The 19,680-nt window shown below is 46.3% G+C and overlaps 1 long non-coding RNA gene across 5 annotated transcripts in view; it reads left to right on the forward strand.

Moving 5' to 3' along the window:
- Nucleotides 1-19,680, forward strand: part of LOC116580892 — a 398,948-nt gene that overhangs the window by 160,468 nt on the left and 218,800 nt on the right. The window lies entirely within an intron of this gene.

The following is a 19,680-nucleotide window of genomic DNA, read 5'->3' on the forward strand; positions in this document are numbered from 1 at the left end:
TTATGGGAAACTGAACTCACCTTATGTCTGTTTCTCTATCTCTGTATCTACCACTACTCATCTCTATGTCCTTACTGATCAGAGGAATCCAAGGTCTCCGAGGAAACAGGCCTGTTTCAGCAACCCTGACCAACTCAGGCCAGGGCAAGCAACATGGCTGTGTGTTCTGGCTAATTCTTACAATTCTTTACATATACAGTCTCTTTCCTTTTTTATCAAGCCCAGCACATCCCCAGCCTGCTTATCCTGGGAGTTAGTCCTGGTTATTAATGGCCTGGCATCTAAGACATGAGCTTGGAGCAGCACTGAGCAGGAGTACTGTTGCCTTGCCGGGGAGAAGCTTCGGCAGCATCTCCCAGCACAGTGGGGCTCTTACTAGGGGAGGGTGGGCCACTTCTGCAAACCCAGAGAGCCCAAGGGTGCTTGTAGAATCCATCTCCCCTGTAACCTCATGGGCATCCACCCAGATGTCTCTATCCCATGTTTCAGGCTCCCAGCTTTTCCCCGCCAGGTCTCTAACCTGCACAGAACAGACCTAGCTTGGCTGAGGATCCCAGCATCTCTGGGGCTCTGCAACTCTGTAACAGGTCATGAAATGCCCCTCAGCAGCATCTGCTCCTTCCTTATAGAAGATGAGTTCCCTTTGTCTTACGCAGAGCAAAAGCCCTCTGGGTCTCACACTTTGCCATTAACTCTTCACTGACAGCCTTCAGACTCTCAGGATTCTTCCGCAGGATGTCAGTACAACTCAGTAGTAACCAGCCAACTCTGCTGACTAAGTAAGCATTGCTGGCCCGTGGGATCCCCAGCTCCCTGTCTGTCTGCTCACGCTACCTCTGGCCTCTCTTGTGTTCCTTCCAGTCCAATGAGGAGCAGGCACCAAGACAGGATCAAAGATTTTATCAGCAGACTTGCACGTGGAAGGAAAAGGTGAAGGAGCCGGAGATGCCAGAGTCTTCAGGCCGCAGTGCCAGTGTGACCCCCAGAGAAGGAGAGTGGGACAGAAGGTTGGGTGGAAGTGTCCTAGACTGTCATGTCATCTAAGGAAGGTTCTCAATGCCACCAGGGAGTTCTTTTTTTTTTTTTTTTAAGGTTTTATTTATTTATTTCACAGACAGAGATCACAAGTAGGCAGAGAAGCAGGCAGAGAGAGAGAGGAGGAAGCAGGGTCCCCGCCGAGCGGAGAGCCCAATGTGGGGCTCGATCCCAGGACCCTGGGATCATGACCTGAGCCAAAGGCAGAGGCTTTAACCCACTGAGCCACCCAGGCGCCCCCAACAGGGAATTCTTGAGCCACTGTTGGCTCCCAGACAAGTCTCATGTGTCCCAGGATGGGTCTGTCCTGGTAGCCTGTTGCTCCCAGACGTTGATTTGAAAGCAGCCCTTGGGACGGGTGGCCTGCACACAAACACAGTGATAGCTTGCCAGTGACAGTGCTTGGGCTCTTGGTCACTTACGTTCCCTGTGCTTGGGGGTCTGTGACTTTCATTCGCCTAGTCACCAAAAAACGGGAACCAGCACAATATCCAGAATAAAGCATCTGTAAGAGTTAGCTAGAGCACTAACTATTGTAAGTACTTAGAACATTTTTAATTTTTAGTTTCATAAACAATGCTGTTCTGAGCATTGATGTAATTCATTGTGTTCTTAGAGTAGATCCCTGGAATTGGAATGGTGGGGTGAAAGAGATTGAACATCTCACATTCTTGATAGAGGGCTGCCGATTGCCCTCCTGAAAGGCAGGGTCCATTCCCCTTCCCCACTTTAGAGTATGAAGTGCGTGCTTCCTCTTGCCCCTGTGAGATATTTCTGTGCTCTGGGTGTCTCAGAGGTCATGCTGCACAGCGGAGAGAGGACATGTTGGGATTCATGACGTTGGCTGGTGGTTTCCACGAAGCAGAATGGTTAGTTTACCCTGGGGTGACTGGGGTGGGAGTTTCCTTGACCAATGGGCTTAGCTCTCTCTCTCCAGGTTTTAGGTTTTAGGACGATCTAGACACAGCCCTGGGAAGGCTACTCCCCCATATCCTCATCATATCATCTTTACATTGGCTTCTTAGTCAATAAAACAGTTTTCCTGTATTTATACTTGATTTTTGGAGAGAGAGATATTGAGGTCAGTAGCCACTGGGGAACACATTGTGTGAATGCCAGTGGGGAGCAGTGGGACGTGTCCTGTGTTTGGAACCAGGTGGACATTAGGTTGAATCCTGGGTCTGCTGGTAGGTTGCTGAACTGCCTTAAGCCCTCACCTGTAAAAGCAGTAGCCACTGGAAATAGGCATTTCCTTCTATCCTTCCTCCTAGTTTCTGTTCCCCTTTCTTAACAAAACTCCATCTGCCTTGTGAGGAGCTATCTTGTCTCCAAGTTGATGCGTCCTTTTGGGGCAGTAACCCACAAGCCCTGCCCTCCTCCTTGACAAGCTGAAAGGGTCCCTGTTCCTTTGGGAACCCAGATCCTCCCACTCAACATGCTGGAACAGGCGAGGAGCAGGCATGTGACCTAGGATATGGAATTGTGAACAGAAGGATACAGTCCCAAGATTCCATGCATGGGGGAGGGCACTTAGGAGAGAGTGATGAATGATTTCTTCTCCTAGGAATAGTCCTTCTGGAAAATTCCTTTTCTGCTTATGTCAGTTTCTGTTGCTTGTGTCCAAAGATCCCCTCCAGCTGGTAAACAGCTGTGCCCTAAGGTTTTTGATTTTGTAGGGTGTTTTCTTTTTCCTTCTTCTTTTTTTTTTTTAAGATTTAATTTTTAAGTAATCTCCACGCCCAACATGAGGCTCGAACTCACAACCCCAAGATCAAGGGTTGCATGCTCCACTGACCGAGCCAGCCAGGTGCCCTCCTCCTCCTCCTCCTCCTCCTCCTCCTCCTCCTCCTCCTCCCTCTTCTCCCTCTCCTTCTCCTTCTCCTTCTTCCTCCTCTTCTTTTTTATTTTTATTTTTTAAACTTTTTATTTATTTATCTGACAGAGATCCCAAGTAGGCAGAGAGGTAGGGAGAGAGAGAGGGGAAAGCCGGCTTCCCATTGAGCAGAGAGCCCGACGTGGGTCTCGATCCCAGGACCCTGGGACCATGACCTGAGCCGAAGGCAGAGGCTTTAACCCGCTGAGCCACCCAGGCGCCCCCCTCCTCTTCTTTTTTAAATGAGAGTGCATCGTAGCTCAGTCAGAATCCAGAAAGGCTGGGGCTGGGGTGAGATGTGTGTTGGGAGTGAGTGGTCCAGTTTTCTTCCTTTTCTTCTACCCTACAACTTCCGCCTTCTTATTTTTGCTAGCAACTGCCCTGTTCTTCCAACAACGTTTGTTTTTTAACGTACAAAATGCTTTATAAGCACGTTATAATTATCCACACTGATAGGCTGTGCTGTAGAAATCCTTTGGAGAACAGACAATATAAATTGCAAAGAGCTGGGAATGATCTGTTTTGAAGCACTGTTTGTGTGTGGGGGGGTTGATTGTGGCTCAAAAATTGATTCTAATTGCTGTTTTTATTGCTGGTTTAGCTGATGCTACCTTGAATTCCTTACCCTTTATTTCTTTTCTAAGAGACTTGGTAAATGGTGTATTTGAGTCCACCCCAAATATATTTACTCCAACATTTAAAGTATGTCTACAGACTCATGTAGTCAGGTGATTTGGGAAACACTGAGAGCCCAACAAAATTCCAGTTTTACTGAAAATACTGAGACTAAAGGATCCTCTGACAAGGGCAGTCATTGAAAATCTGAATAATTCTCTTAAATACTGAAATACTCCTCTTATCCTGGATGCAAAGATGCACCTAGAGTGCAGCGGTTAAGGGAATTGGCTTTGGAGTTAGAGCCTGGTTTAGTATTCGTTCTTTCATTTACAAACTGTCGCTGTAGGCAAATGCGTTTTCTCAACAGTAAAATGGAGCAGTAACACTATTAGCCTCTGCCTTTCTTACATCATTCTTCAGACTTCAGAAGAAGTCTTGGGGAAGCTTTCTCCAGCACAACGCTCCCACCCTGAGCCTGGGCTAGAGCCCCTTGTGATACACAGAGAATGCTGTTCCTTTTCTCATGGGCCCAATTGCAGTTTTTGTGGGCACTTAAAAAAAATTATTAGATTATGTGATTATATCTGCCGCATCGCCCTGCCCTGCACTTACTTAAGCTCCGTAAGGTAAGAATCAACTACATTTCTTTTCTTCACTACTGTGTTCTCTGCACCTGGCTCCTGGTTGGTACTCAGTGCATGCTTACAGAAGGGAGGAAGGAAGGAAGGATGGATGGACGGACGGACGGACGGATTTCCCACTGAGGATTCACTGAGATCACGTATCGAAACCACAGGGTCTGTTACACAGTAAGAACTGAAAAACTGAATAAAGGTAACCTCACCCAAAGAAGAACACCAAACACTACCGCCATGACAAAAACTAAAAGGAAAACCCCTGAACAACCAAACTGCCTATCATGCAAGAAATGAATTATTTATATGTTGTTGTCACCATTAAATGCTGATTTTTCTGCCTGAGCCATGCTCCTGGAACAAACAACCATCGATTTCAGTTATTCAGAACAACAAAGGTTTAATTCTTGCTCCTGCGACATTGTCAGCGAGAGTCAAGTTCATGGCGGCTCCGGACTCCCCACAACAGGGCAAGAGAGCCTTGAAGCAGTCAAGTGCGCGTCCTTTCGACTCAAAGCCCTTTGGTTCGGAGTTAGACACCCTCTATCTTAGGCAGCTCTGGCTGCTACAGCAAACTATCTTACTTAGACTCTCTGACTTAACCAGCAGATTATTATTATATTTTAAAGATTTATTTATTTGAGAGAGAGAGAGAGCGAGCTGGGGGAGACACAAAGGGAGATGAAGGAAAAATCCTTAAGCAGACTTCTCACTGACTGCAGGGCCCCACGTGGGGCGCTATCCCAGGACCCTGAGATCATAGCCTGAGCTGAAATCAAGAGTGGGATGGTCCACCGATGGAGCAACCCAGGCACCCCTGTTATTATTATTATTATTATTTTTTAACAACCTGGAAGCACAGGCTGCATGGGATCAGAATGAAAAGTTGGGGAAGCCCCAGCTGTGCCACATATGAATGGTTTAGTTTCTAATTCCGAGGGATTAGAAGGAGGAAGAGCCAGAATGACGGGGAGGGGTGGTCTTAGGAGCTCAGGAGAGTAACTGAGGCTGTAGGGTACTCATCTCAACAGTTTAACAGCGCACATGGCTCTACAGAGGCATCCTAGAAATTGTCGGCTTAGGGTGGACCTGGGCCTCAACTGGACGTGATTTTCCCAGAGCCGTGTTTGAAACATTTGCTACAGAGCCTCACTTAATAGGTAAGGGTTTGAAAGAAGTCAGCGGGCTTGCACCAGGTCACGCAGCAGACTGGTGAGAGAATTCTAGACCCCTGACCCCTGGGTCTGTGTGTCAATCATGCTCTCTTGCTCTGCTTCTAGTGAGAGGAGAAATGGCAGCCCAGGTCATGGGCCAAAGCCAGCTGTGAAGCCCCAGCAAGATCCCAAGAGGGCGGGGCTCTGTGTCCACCTTTGCAAACCAGGTTGGGTGGGCAGACCCAAGGCATTTGAGCAACAGAGGGCTCAGCATCCTATCAAATTCCTGCGCCACCACCCTGACAGCAAAGGCAAAGGGAAGGTGGCCCTTTCTGGGCAAGAACTGGCGTGGGGTTTGAGCCACTCCGAAGGCCAGATCTCCAAGTTGCCTTTGCCTGACTCAGCACTTCTCCGGCCCAGAAACCAGGTAGTTGAGTCAGCCCTGGGTGTGGCGTAGGACCCTGAGGTGTGGGGATTTGCCAGACCCCGGCACGTACCTGTCCCCTTCCCTGATCTGAGAGAGACAGAAACAGGCGAACAGAGAGAAAGACCAAAAAATAAAGAGGAAACCAAGGTAGAAGTAAAAGATACACAGAGGTACGTAGGAGGGATGGGGGGAAGGGAGGGACTAGGGGACAGGCGGACAGAGACAGGGAACGACAGGTGGGCAGAGGGAGAAATGCAGAAGGCGGCCAAGTAGATACAGGACCGGCCGGTAGGTGCCGTCGCACACAGTGACAGGCGTGGTGCGCCGGGGCCATGATCTCCCATGTTTATGTATGAAGCTGTAAAGGGCCAGGGAGGCTGAAAGAAAGATGAGAAAGGCAGGTTGGGCAGCGTGCGTGGGAGGGTGAAGGACCGAGACACGCGGGGTCTCTTCCTGTCACGCGTGGCTCTGTTACGTCAGGAGCAGAGACGCAGACTGGGGCCTCTGTCGCATCCTCTCCTGTCCCCAACCACCCCCCCCCCCCCCGCCACTCGGCCAGACGCCGCCCCTACCAGGACATTGCCTCTGAGCCTTATTTATTGCTCCAAAATCCAGGGCCGGGAGGAGCGCCTGCCAGGAGGCTCAGGAGGAGGCTTCCATATAAATCCTGGACTTGGCCTCCAGCCACGGCCACTGAACAGGAGGACTGTGGGAGAACAGACCTTGATCTGTGCCGCCGCGGCTTTTCAACATGTGGAGGGCGGTGTGTTATCTGAGATTCCTTCCTGCTACCTAGAGATTTAAGTCTTGGCTTTATTCCTTCCCACTGGAGAAACACGTTGAAAAACCCACACAAATTTCCTAATTCAACTCTGGCTATTTTAACCAGAGTAAAAGAGCCCGGTCCTAAAGCGACTTCTGATTATTGAGAATTGTAGTGTGGGGAACATGACAAGGATTATGCCATCCGATCTTTGTGCGAGGTTATGAGGAAACCACTGTAGTGTCCCCCTTTTATAGTTGGGGGGGGGGCGGGGTGAACTGAGGCTCAGGGAGGGGAAGGTAACCTGTTCGTGCTAGAGTCCGATCTGCCTGTCTGACTGTGGCTTGCAGTCACAGTGACGTCTTGCCACCCCCCCCCCCCGCCGCCTCCACTGTACAGACAAAGACACTGAGGCTCATCAGGTCTGAGACCTTGCCCAAAGTCCCGCTGATCATATGTTGCAGAATGAACATTTGCATTTCATTCTGTTTGTCTTCAGGGCCTCTGCTCTTATGCCTTCTGCATGAGGTCAGGGCCTTTCAGAAACTGACTCCTTCCAGAGGTTCTGCTTCACGAACTCAGGAAACTAAAGCACCACAGACCTGTGCGTAACTGAAAAATGGGCACAATGGAGGGGGCGTGCCTCGCTGGCTTAGTCGGCAGGCTGTGCAAGTCTGGACCTCAGGGTCATGAGTTCAAGCCCCACACCGGGTGTAGAGCTTACTTTAAAGGGGTGCCTGGGTGGCTCCGTGGTTTAAAGCCATTGCCTTCGGCTCAGGTCATGATCCCAAGGTCCTGCGATTGAGCCTTGCATGAGGTTCCAGCCTGCTTCTGCCTCTCTGCCTACTTGTGATCTCTGTCTGTCAAATAAATAAATAAAGTCTTTAAAAATAATAGGCAAGGTGGTAAATTTTTTTTAAATTTTTAATTTTTCATTAACATACCATGTATGATTAGCCCCAGAGATACAGGTCTGTGAATTCTCAGGCTTACACACTTCACAGCACTCACCATAGAAGAGTAAATTTTATATGATTGTATCTTACTCCAGTTAAACTAAAATTTTTATTTATGTATTTATTTTTAATGACTTTATTTATTTAGTGGATGGAGACAGAGAGACACAGCGAAAGAGCGAACACAAGCAGGGGAAGTGGGAGAGGGAGAAGCAGGCTTCCCGCCAAGCAGGGAGCCCGATTAGGGGCTCGATCCCAGGATCCCAGGATCATGACCTGAGCCAAAAGCAGGCCCTTGACCCAGGTGCCCCAAACAAAAAATTTTAAGGGGAAAAAAAAAGCTCTAATAATCACCCTTCTCTTGGGAGTGGATAATGCACCCTGGGGAGTTGGGCTGTTTTTATCATGGAGCTTCCCCTAATCTCTCTACTCACCTTCCTTATCCTCCGGCTTGTGGCTTCGGCAGGTTCTCGGCTTCTGTTGCTTTGTGTCTTCTGCTGCCTTGTGGCCTTGTGCTTCCTTCCTTCTCCGTGTGCCTCTCTGCTTCTACCTCCTGTCCTCTCTCCTGTCCGTCTGTCTGCATAGCCAGCCAGCTGCCCGTTTATCATCCATCTCTCAACTCAATACATCCATCTCTCCTCTAATTTCAAGTCAGTCTTCCTAAGTCAGAAGACCAGGGTGGCATCTTAGCTTCGGTCCCCTGGAGACAGGCTCTCAGATGAAGACTTGCCTCCAGGAATTTCGTGGGGAGAGCTTCTAGGCTTAGCACCAGGGAGGGGTGAAGAGGAACGGACTGGGCAGGGGAGAAGTTGAGAAGTACTGCGGTCTCAACAAAGGCCCCAGTGCCCCCATGACACACTCTGGAGCTGTGCAGAGTCGTTCCCTTTGGACAGGCGAGTTAGGTATTTTTTAAAAGATTTTATTTATTTATTTGGGGGGGGGACAGAGGGAGAGGGACAAGCAGACTTTGCGCTCAGTGTGATGCCCAACTCCATGTCACGACCCTAAGATCATGACTTAAGTGGAAATCAAGAGCAGACACTGATCCAAATGAACCACCCAGAGGCCCCACTAGATGAGCCTTTATACTGACCCATCACTAGCTGTGGGGTGCCCTTGGGGTGGCAGGGCATGACCTTGGGTGGGGTGGCTTCCTTCCACTGACTATTCCCAGAGTGAGTTAGCTACTGGACCTCCCAGCAGCGGCGGGGAAGGAGGGCCTCAGTCCTGAAGAGGGGGATCTGCAGCCTCTACTGATGAGGCACTCTCCAGAGTACAGCAGCCCCAGGGGCCACCCCAGCGGCCCCTCGTCTCCCCTGTTGCATCTTATAAAGGGCTCTGTTGGCCCTACGTGCTAATTCCTGGTCCAGTCAGGTGTGGCTGAGATGACTCAGAAGGGGCACCTTAAGGTCTTGAAGCATCCTGGCTTTTCGGCATAAAGCCTCTCCGATTTCTTAGCCTCCGGGAGAATTCCTGTGTTCCAGCTCATTCCTACTATTTAGGACTCGCTGACTCAGCTGTTACAAGCCGAGACTGGAAGACACTCTGAATCTGATCCCCAAACAGCATGACCACTTCCTCTCTGCTCTCCCAGCAATGCCCCTGGATGTCATTTGACCCCAAAGTCCATCGACGGGACCCTGGGGAAGTGTCCTAAGAGCGCAGGTCCATCCGTACAGAGCCACAGCGGTCCCTTTCTTGCCAGCCAGACCACCATTTACAATTCCCGAATTCCTCTGACGTCTTCTCCTGGACAGTTGTGTTCCTTCTGCTTGGTCTAGGTCTCTCTTTCCTCTCTAGCAATTTCTCTCCCTGAAGTTAAAAGAGACATGGAGACACACATATGCTACAGGATACCCAATATAGCCCCATCACTCAAACCGCCCTCTCTCGCCGCTACGGCGCAGCCATGGCAGCCCTCCCGCCCTCTCCTTCCCCCTAATTGATTTCCCAATTCAGCCTCCTGGGATGGTGCTTTGGCTGGCTTGCCAAGTTCAGCCTCTCAACCTTAATTTAATGCTTCTCGGGTGGTGAGAACTTATGCTTCCCACCTACTAGTTGGCATCTGGCTGATTTTCTCATCCTGCAGACTCACGTTCATTAATGTGGAACCTTCGTGCATTGAACCTGGGTTCTCAAAAGTGAGGCGGTGCCCAGTCCCAAAGGGACAGCTTTCACCTCCACGTGTGTCTGCATTTGGAGGGGTCCGGCGGTGGCTCGACCCTTTGTGGCCCGAGCCACAGGCTCGGCTCTGTTAAACCCAGGAGTCCAAGGACCCTGGCCGGGGAAAGCTGGCAGATGCTAAAAGCGGACCGGGTGATTCAGAATTTCATCAGCTTTGCCAGTCAGCCTGGTGTGAGGTCTTGGAGTAAAATTTTCCCACCTTCTTTTCCCAAGATCGAGCCAGAATCTATTCTTGGAGCAGATAACTTTTCAGCACCGAGTCGGCAAATGTTTATGGTTGGTTTTTCACACATCCTTCCTGGACAGGTGACAGTTTTTGTTAGAATTAAAATTTAAATATAGGGTTAGGATAACCCGGAGCGCCTCGGGAGGGCTGGCTCTGGCTGGGCAGCGAGTGATATGGGGGGGGGGGGTCGTGTTTTCTCATTTTCTCTTCTCTACATCATTTCCTCAACCCTCCTCTTTCTCACTGACATCGACTGTTCACAGTGAGTAAGCCCAGTCACCTTAAGAAAGCCAAATGTCCCAGGCCTCACCAGCTCATTGGCACAAATGAGGTCACTGAAAGATAAATAACCAGGTGATACAGGCATGCAGGTTTTCCTCCTGTGGGACCCCCATAGGAGTCCCCCAGGGATGTCTCATGTGTATGAGAAGCAGTCGCACTCAGATTCCATTGTCCGAGTCTTTTCTGGAAAGGTACCCCTGTGAGCCATGTGAGGGCCCCAGCTCTGTGCCGAACTGTTGCTGGGGCTTCCCCGACAAGTCTAGGTCCCCACAGTGCTCCCGGGTGCAGCGGGCCCCTGGGGCTCTTTCATAAATGTGCCACGGTCCTTACAGTGACCTCTGTTGGGTCCCTCTGCTGCCATAGAGAGCATATCCCTCTGCCCAGCCTTGCATTGAACTTGGCCATCAGGCCCCCAAGAGCAGTCATCCTTGTGCCCAGAGCCTCTAAGACAAGTACCAGTTTCCCTTTCCCCATCAAGGCTCAAGCCATCGAGACAGAGACCAGTATCACTTCTCATGTCTCAGATCTCATGAGAACTCTACTAAAAGGAGCACTGGGCCTCTAGACTTTTCTCTTCTTTGCTCAAGTCTTAGAAGGCCCTGCATTCCTGTCCGAAAGGGGAAAAGGGGGCACCACGGAACAGCTGCTAAAAATCAGATTTAGTGATTTATACTCAGGAACATCCATCCATCAAGCTCTCCAAGCTGTTTTTTCCAGTGATGTGGTAGAAGCCACTCGTGGTGCAGGGAATGGAGTTCGTTCGTGCCAAACGAACCGCAGCAAAAATGATGACATCACAGACAATAATAAAATAATCAAGCAGCAGCAGATGGAAAGGAAGAACTACAGTTCTGCCAGGGAACTGTTAGCTACATGAATTGTTTCGGGTCTTCACTGGTCAAAACCAAACCCCATTTTGCTGGCCCAGGAGTAACGATGATGTTGATGTTGACGATGATGGTGATGGTGATGATGATGATGATTTTTTTAAGCCAGAAACATTACCCAATCAATCCTCCTGTCCAGCAAAATGGTCTTTCTGAGAGCATGGGGGCAGGGCAGAAATTTCAAAGCATCGCCCTCCACAGGCATCAAAGAGCACTGTTTTTCACTGACATGGAATAAATCAGAACCAAGGAATCGGATGGATTTTTCTTTCGTGTTTTACTTCCCTTTATTAATGGAAGCTTTTAGAAATCTGTTTATATTTTTTACTTTCACAAAATCACAATTTTTCACACAAAGGGAGCAGATGGTACTGAAAGCTGGAGATTGAGCCAGAATGCGTCTCCCCTAACTGGCACCAACAGAGCCTTGTCTTGGATGTAAAAGGACTCGAATCTAATTGCGGGGTTGGTTTTTCCAATTTTGTTTAACTATGTGTTTCTTTGTCTGGGTCTTTCCCCCTCAAATTTAATCCTTCTCCTTGAGCTCCTGTCAGATCGGTATCTAGGTAGAGTCACAGAGACTGAGTTTTAAGATGGTGGTTTACCTGCAGTGGGGTCTCTAAGACCCGAAGTGTCTCTACATCCGTAGCCTCCTTTGGAGCCTCCTCTTGGAGGCGCCGCCATATTTGGTGACCAGGTGACTGGGTAGAGATTGGCACTTGAGCTAAGTGCAGCCAACAAGGTGGCTTCGTGTGAGAATCCTGTCTCTATACAGGATCATGATTAATTAGCCCAATTAGATTCTCTTTCTGAGCGATTTGAATAGGACGTATGCTCGGAGGGAGTCGGATGTAAGTTTAAGTAAGTAGGAACCTTGTCTCTTCTGTACTGATTTATGACCATTTTCTATCACAGTATATGGTATGGCTACACAATGAATATTTGATAACTAAATCAAATTCACAGACCCTTTATATAGAAGTGTTTTAGGGGGTGTGATACGTAAACAATGAATCATGGAACACTACATCAAAAACTAATGATGCACTGTGTGGTAACTGACATAACATAATAAAATTTAAAAAATAAAAAATAAAAATGAACCTGTGTCCATCTCTCTGTATTTTACTTTTTTTCTCCTGACTTTGGGAACCTAGATTCCCCCTTCCCTATATTTTACTTTTCTTCTCCTGATCCTGGGGACCTACGTTCCCCACCCCACCTCCGGCCCCTAGCCTTTCATGAATATTTTAAATAGATCTTTTTAGAGCAGTTTTAGCCTCACAGCAATAATGAGCAGAAGATACAGAGATTCCCCATATATTCCCTCCCCTCCCCCTCATCCCCCACAGACTCCTCTACTGTCAAAATTCTGCACCAGAGTGCGACATTTATTACAACTGATGACCCTACATTGACACCATATCATCACTCCAAATCCATAGTTTACATCAGAATTCACTTTTGTTGCTCTACATTCTATGTGTTTGGACAAATGTGCAATGACATGTGTTGCCATTACAGTATCTCACAGAACAGTTCACTGCCCTAAAAACCCTCTGTGCTTTACGCATTCATCCTTTCCTTCACCCCAACTTCTGGCAGCCACTTTTACTATCTTTTGCTGTCTTCGTTGTTTTGCCTTTTACAGAATGTCATATAGTTGGAATCTTATAGAAGGTTGCCTTTTCAGACTGGCTTTTTTCATTTAGCAAAAGAGCATTTAAGAGTCCTCCATGTGTTTTCATGGCTTGATCGCTCATTTCTTTTTAGCACTGGGTAATGGTCTATTGTCTGGATGTACTACAGGTTATTTATCCATTCACCTATTAAAGGTCATCTTGGTTATTTCCAAGTTTGGGCAATTACGAATAACACTGCTGTAAACATCTGTGTGCAGGATTTTGTGTAGACATAAATTTTTAACTCCTTTGAGTAAATACCAAGGATTGCTGGATTGTTTGATAAGTGTGTGCTTAGTTTTGTAAGAAAATGCCAAGCCGTCTTCCAAAATGACTGTACAATTTTGCGTTCTTGCCAGCAATGAATGAGAGTTCCTGTTGCTCCGCATCCTCGCCAACATTTGGTGTTGTCATTGTTTTGGATTTTGGCCGTGTTAATAGGTGTGAAGTGATATCTCATTATTGTTTTCATTTACAGTGTGATGTGGAACATGTTTTTAATGTGCTTATTTGCCATCTGTCTGTTTTCCTTGGTGAAGTGTCTGTTCAGGTCTTTAGCCCGTTTTTTTTTTTTTTTTTTAAAGATTACTTATTTATTTATTTGACAGACAGAGATCACAAGTAGGCAGAGAGAGGGGAAGGGAAGCAGGCTCCCTGCTGAGCAGAGAGCCAGATGTGAGGCTTGATCCCAGGACCCTGGGATCATGACCTGAGCGGAAGACAAAGGCTTTAACCCACTGAGCCACCCAGGTGCCCCTAGCCCATTTTGAAATCACTATTTGCTTCTAGTTCAGTTTTGGGAGTTCTTTGTAAGTTTTAGATAATTGTATTTTATTAGATATGTCTTTGGCCAATTTTTCCTCAACTTGTGGCTTGTCTTTTTATTCTCTCAATTCTTCTTCCTTTTTATGACTCTTTTGCTTTGACGGGCAGTTGGGTTTTAAGATTCTGGAGGCATCTGCCTGAGTTGGAGTCTTGGTTTTGCCAGTTACTCGGGCAATGAATCATTCCATTCTGAATCTCAGTTTCCTTATCTGTGAAATGGAGATAATAGTGCCACTCTATAGAGTTGCTCTGAAGAGTAAGAACTGTCCCCATCTACATGAGTAGCTAGTGCTGCATAAGTGGTGGTAATTATTATTGAGAATTATTATTATTATTATTATTATTATTATTATTTTGCATAAGTCGCTAATTTCATCTTATCTTTCACTGTTCCGTCCTTCCTTCACTCCATTCAAGTCCCACTGACTTGCATACTCATGTTAGGGTCTTTTTCTTTTTCTTTCCTCCGCCTAAGTGTTTTTTTCCCCTAATATACTTGTGGCCTGCACTGCCATCTCATTATTTAGGATTTTGTCAGTCATAAACAGAAGCAGTCCCAAGGAAATGGGGTTTCCTATTTTTCATAGGACCTGAGCCCATTGCTGCTAGGTGTCCCAGAGGGAGAGGGGAACATGGAGAAGCAATGGGGTGCGAAGGAGAGACCCCCAGAGACTGGGAGGGAGAGAGAACTCTAGGTTCAGTGGGCTGTGGGCACTGGGCCCTGCCCTCTCGGAGTGCTTTTGGGAGATGACAAGACCTCAGGGAGACTGGGTGCCTTTAGCCTGCTAAGGATCCTTGGTCCCTAAGACCACAAAACCCCTAGAACTGAAGGCATCATTTCTAGGAAAGGCATCAGAGGCTGAAGCAGATGGGCTCATGTTTGGGGAGACGCTCTTTAATGCTTGCTGCAACATGAAATTAGATTCTCTGTATCAGCCTTGCATAACAGAGGCTAAACTTCCCGCCAGTTCACGTGGATGGGGCCTCGGAGTCAGAGGGAAATCGACTAGTGTCGATTTATAACTACAAAATATAAAAAGTGATTTTTTTCTCACTTCTGAGTTTGGGCTTATGAATGCCATATAAAATAAATCTATTCCCTAGTGCATCCCTCCCTGTTGTAGCTTGATAGAATTCAGTTCCTGGTAAAGCTGGCTTTTGGACCCCTTTCAGCTCACCCTTTCCCTGACTCTTCCCTCTTTTCCTGCCTCACTCCCTCCCATAATTCTTCAGGTATTGGATGTAAGCTCCTTGCTTAGACCATGCTTTCTTTTTTTCTAAATGCAAGCTTAAAAAACATGTGTTATCAAGATGCAAATTTTTGAAAGTTCTATCTATTTCAATCCTTTCCTAAAAGCTGTTTTTGCAAAAATGAGTTAGGTGGGGTTTTTCCTTGTTAGGAAAAAAAAGTGAAGAACAATATACCACAGTCGTCTCCGGCACACTACCCTGCTTCTAGCTATAAAGGAAGTTACAAATTATATCTCAACATACAGTGATGTTAGAAAAACTGCTTTGGGAACACTGCAGCTTGGGATTGGTTTGGCTTTGTTTGTGTTTTCAGACTGTGCCTTTGCATTGATCACCTGCCTGGTGCTAGGCTTGGTTGCTGTGGTATCAGGACACTTTTGTTCAAAAAGTGGCAGTCATTATTGCTGGTCAGCACAGATCTCTGGTTCTCCTCACTGATGGGGACATGGTTGGAATAGTCTTCCTGGCCTCTGGTGGTTGGGTAAGAACTGCTAAGTCATTCCGACCCATGAGTGATGAGTGGAAGGGATGTGTGGCACTTCTGGTGAAAGTGTTTAGTCTGAGACCCTCCAAAGGTCTTCAGTCTGCTTGGCAGAGCAGTCATCAATATTTAAGATGGTGGCTACTCCATCAGCCTGCCTCCAGTTAATTAAGGTTAGCAGAGTCTCCCCCAGCAAACTATGGGATAGACTTTGAGCAAGAAATGAACTTTTGTTGTTTTAAGTGACTGAGAGTTGGACATCTTTGTTATCACAGCCTCAACTAGCTTATCCTGACTGATACCCCCATCAGGCTCTCTAAAGACACAGTTGCCAAACTTTCAAAACCAAAAGAAACATTCAGAACATTGGAACTGGCATATCTTTACAGACAAAATATTTTGCCTTGGCAAACATGTCCAGAAGGAAGTGGTTGCTGCTATATTTAGAACATGAAGCAAATGTACTGTTTTGGAGTGTTCAGACAGATAAACATGCTCAAAATCATGTTCAAAATGTTCCACATTTTGCCCAATTGGAAACATTAACAAAGTATAAAAGTTGACAATGTTTCCTTTTGTATATTGTGTGTACACACACAGAGACACACACACAAAAATGCATGCAATTTAGTAAGGGTTGCTTGGTTGCAGGAAATGGAGAGTATTTGGTCAGATTCGGAGAGGTTAGAGCAACTGTTCAAAATCAAACTCTGGGTGCTGGAGGGCACCCAGAGACCCAGATCTTTGGATTCAGTATCACCTATTGTCAATTTAAGCCTTACAGAGCTTTGTGAAACCATGAAGAGCGTTCGCAGACTCTCTGCTGTTATCACAATTGATAGAATTTTCACAGAATTTGTATACCCATTCCTTTGTTAAATTCTCATTGTTTTGCCATCATCTGTTTTATCCCCTTATTTGTTTTGATTATCTATTTTACCCTCCTGGGAATCTTTCGTCCCACTGTTATCACATCCTTTTTTAGCATTTGTATTTCAGTAATCTAATTTCAGGATTTCTTTTTTTCTTCCTTCCTTCCTCCCTTCCTTTCTTTCTTTCTTTTGGAGAGAGAGGGAAAAAGGGAGTGAGTGTAAGTGGGGGAAGGGGTGGAGAGAGAATGAGAGAGAGAATCTTAAGCATGCTCCATGCTTAGCACAGAGCCTGAAATGGCTCAGTCTTACAACCTTGAAATCATAACCTGAGCCAAAATCAAGAGTCAGAAGCTTAACTGACGGAGACACCCAGGTGGCCTGATTTCAGGATTTCTGTAAAGGATGGATTTAAGAGTTGAGCTGGAAGATAGTTTGGACTAGAAGTACATTTTTACTTCTAGTGTGAGGAAACGCCAGTTGTCCACATCAAGGGATGGGGTGGGAAGCTACTGATGGAGGTTCTGGGGCAACAAAGTTCTCCCTGCTTCACAGCCATCTGCTGGCACCAGGACTGTCGTCCTGGAGAATCTTTATTCTAAAGGCAGCGAGGTCCCAGCTTTCTTCTGTTTATTCCTTTGAACAAGATGCTCACAAGCTTGCTTTTATATATTCACAATGAATGGAGAGGATAATATATCTGGTATCTGATCAGTTAACTGTGACTTTGGACAAGTTGCTTAGCTCCTTTGATGGGAAATAATGATGTGAGTTTATTGAGTTATGAAAATTATGCAAGATCACGTCTAGGAATGACTCTTTTACAGTGATGGCCCAAGAAACACTTAATTCCATTATTTCCTTATAGTGAATGAGGGGAGCAGTGTAGCTTAGTGCTTACGTGTACAAATGCTGACATCACACAGCAGGGTTCAAATCCTAATTTCTTATTTTTGCCAGTTATGTGTAAATACACAGCCAGTCACTTCTCTGAGCCTCCCTTACTGTGTCTACAAATGAAAGATAACATGGGACCTGATACATTGTTGGAGATTAAATAACATACTGTGTATCCAGCCTTTGGTATGTTTTAAACACTTAAGAAATGGTCATTTTCATCAGCTTTTATTTTTAGATACAAGTTTCTTTCTTTACATCCACTCCTGTGTCTTTCAATACAAGCCCGTAAACCCTGATCTGAAACCCTTGGGCCATATGTGTTTTGGACTCAGAATGTTATGGAAATTGCAAAGATAATGCAGTACACATACCATACACCCCCGCGCCCCCCCACACACATCAGCAGGGTCTGTAGTAGGCACTTCATAATTAGCTTATTACTATGGTGAAATATATGAATGTTCATGCTGAGTGGGATGTGGGATAAATAAACGATATAAATAATCTGATGTCAGCTCAAGTCCAGTTCTGCTGCCAAATGAGTTTGTGCCAAAATTAACGAAACCAATTTTGGCTCCCAGAACTTTTTTGGAATTCGTTATCATCTTTTCCCCTTTCTGTGCTGGAAGGCTATTTCTATTACCCATTTCTAGTTTAAGCTGTGCCTCTCCTACCTTTCTGTGTTTCTGTTTAATCTTTCAAGGCTTCCTCTGAACTCTTAGCCCTCCTCCCTTGACAGCCTGTGTTTTACGTCTCCCTCTCATCGTTGGCTCTATTCTTTCCCTCCTCTTGGATTGCTCCTTATTTTTCTGGGGTTCACACACTACCGGCATAAAGCCCGCTTTCATTTTCTTTGTATGTGTGTGTGTGTGGTTTTTTTTTTTTTTCTGGTACATTCTCTCTAGGTTCTCATTCCCCCTTCCTCTTCTCCTCTGTGGGTTTCAGACAGAGTCTCGCTTCTGTGATCAGCGCTCCTCACCTCTCGTCCTGTGTGTCATCTTCTACCTGCTGTTTCCTTTCTGCTTCTTTGTTCATTGCTAGTGGTCCTTGGCTCCCACCCCAACCACCACACCATGATCCTTCTCCTTTAATTCCTTTGTCTCCTCCAGAGATCATTCTTTGTCCACTCCTTATTTTACAATGCCAATAATATCATTATGATAATTTATTGAGTTCTTACTGTGTACTAAGCACTTTACATGGATCGTTAAATTTCATCCTTATAGCACACCATTAGGTGGGGACTCTCTTAATCCTCATATTTCAGATGAGAAAATTCAGGCTAAGAGATAAAGCGACTTGCTCAAGTAGTCAAGGAATTCAAACCCCATTGCATTAAATCTTTGCATTTAATACTTGTTGCATTAAACTAATTCCAAAGCTCATGATTTCAATCACTATGCCTATATTTTCTCCATTACAGCGGATATTACCAGCCCAGTTACTTCATTTATATATTTTTTCTAGGTTCTTATGGATTTTTAATGTGACTTACCTCTGCCCGCCTCCTTTTCAGTGTGCCATTTAACTTGGGTGGTTTGTCCAGATTTGCCCCTTTCTGAGGTTGGATTCTTGGCTCTTAGCTTTTCCTGGTGACACACTGAGTTTATATCATACTTATGGCGGACTACAGGAACAGTCCCAATTTCAAACATTCTCATCCCCACAAACCACTGAAATGTCCCCAAAATTGATGCTGGGCAATGGAATCAGCATCTGCTTTGGCCATCACTGTCTGCATGCCTCAGAACACACCACTCGAAGTCACATCTTGGCAAAATGGCTTCGTATCCCGGGCTTTCCAGGGATCTGTGCTCATTATGTTAGTCAGGCTAGGCTCCACCATGCTGCAGCAGAATCAGACCCACGCTTCTGACTTTAACACACCAAGGATGTAGGTCTCTTTCACATCACAGTCAGAGGTGGTTCTGGTGACTCTTTTCTTTCTTTCTTTCTTAAAGATTTTTTAAAGATTTTATTTATTAATTTAACACAGGAAGATCACAAGTAGGCAGAGAGGAATGCAGAACTAGGGGGGAAGCAGGCTCCCTGCTGAGCCAAGAGCCTGATGCAGGACTTGAACCCAGGACCCTGAGATCATAACCTGAGTGGAAAGCAGAGGCTTTAACCCACTGACCCACCCAGGCGCCCCATCTGGTGACTCTTTTCTTGACTTTACTTCTTGGACAATAACTTGGAGGTCCAGCCACAACTCCACCATCCCCAGGTTCTTCCTTTCCAGCCTCTTGGATGGGGCAGGGGGTGCAGCATCTTCACAGACTCTAAGGCACTACAATGGTCATTATCATCTTCATTGTTCAGATGGGGAGACACGTTCATTGCCCAAGGTTTCCCAGGCTAGTAATTCCAGACTAATATCACAACTCCGACTCTTCATTCCACTCCATTTTGGGGACCTACAAATATTTCACTGATGTTTATGTTTCGCGCCTAGATTCACGTATTCTCAGTAAGTTTTTGGAATTTCCCATCTTTTTTTCTTGATAATTCCCACGGAAGTCCCAGGGAGCACTCTCATTGGTTGTGCTTGGGTCACGTGGCCATCTTCAAACCAATTGCTGTGTGCCAGACAACGCAGTGTTCCGATTGGTCGGGTGTGTGTCATGTGACT

The sequence above is a fragment of the Mustela erminea genome, chromosome 20, assembly GCF_009829155.1.
Source record: "Mustela erminea isolate mMusErm1 chromosome 20, mMusErm1.Pri, whole genome shotgun sequence".
In the NCBI taxonomy this organism is placed as follows: domain Eukaryota; kingdom Metazoa; phylum Chordata; class Mammalia; order Carnivora; family Mustelidae; genus Mustela; species Mustela erminea.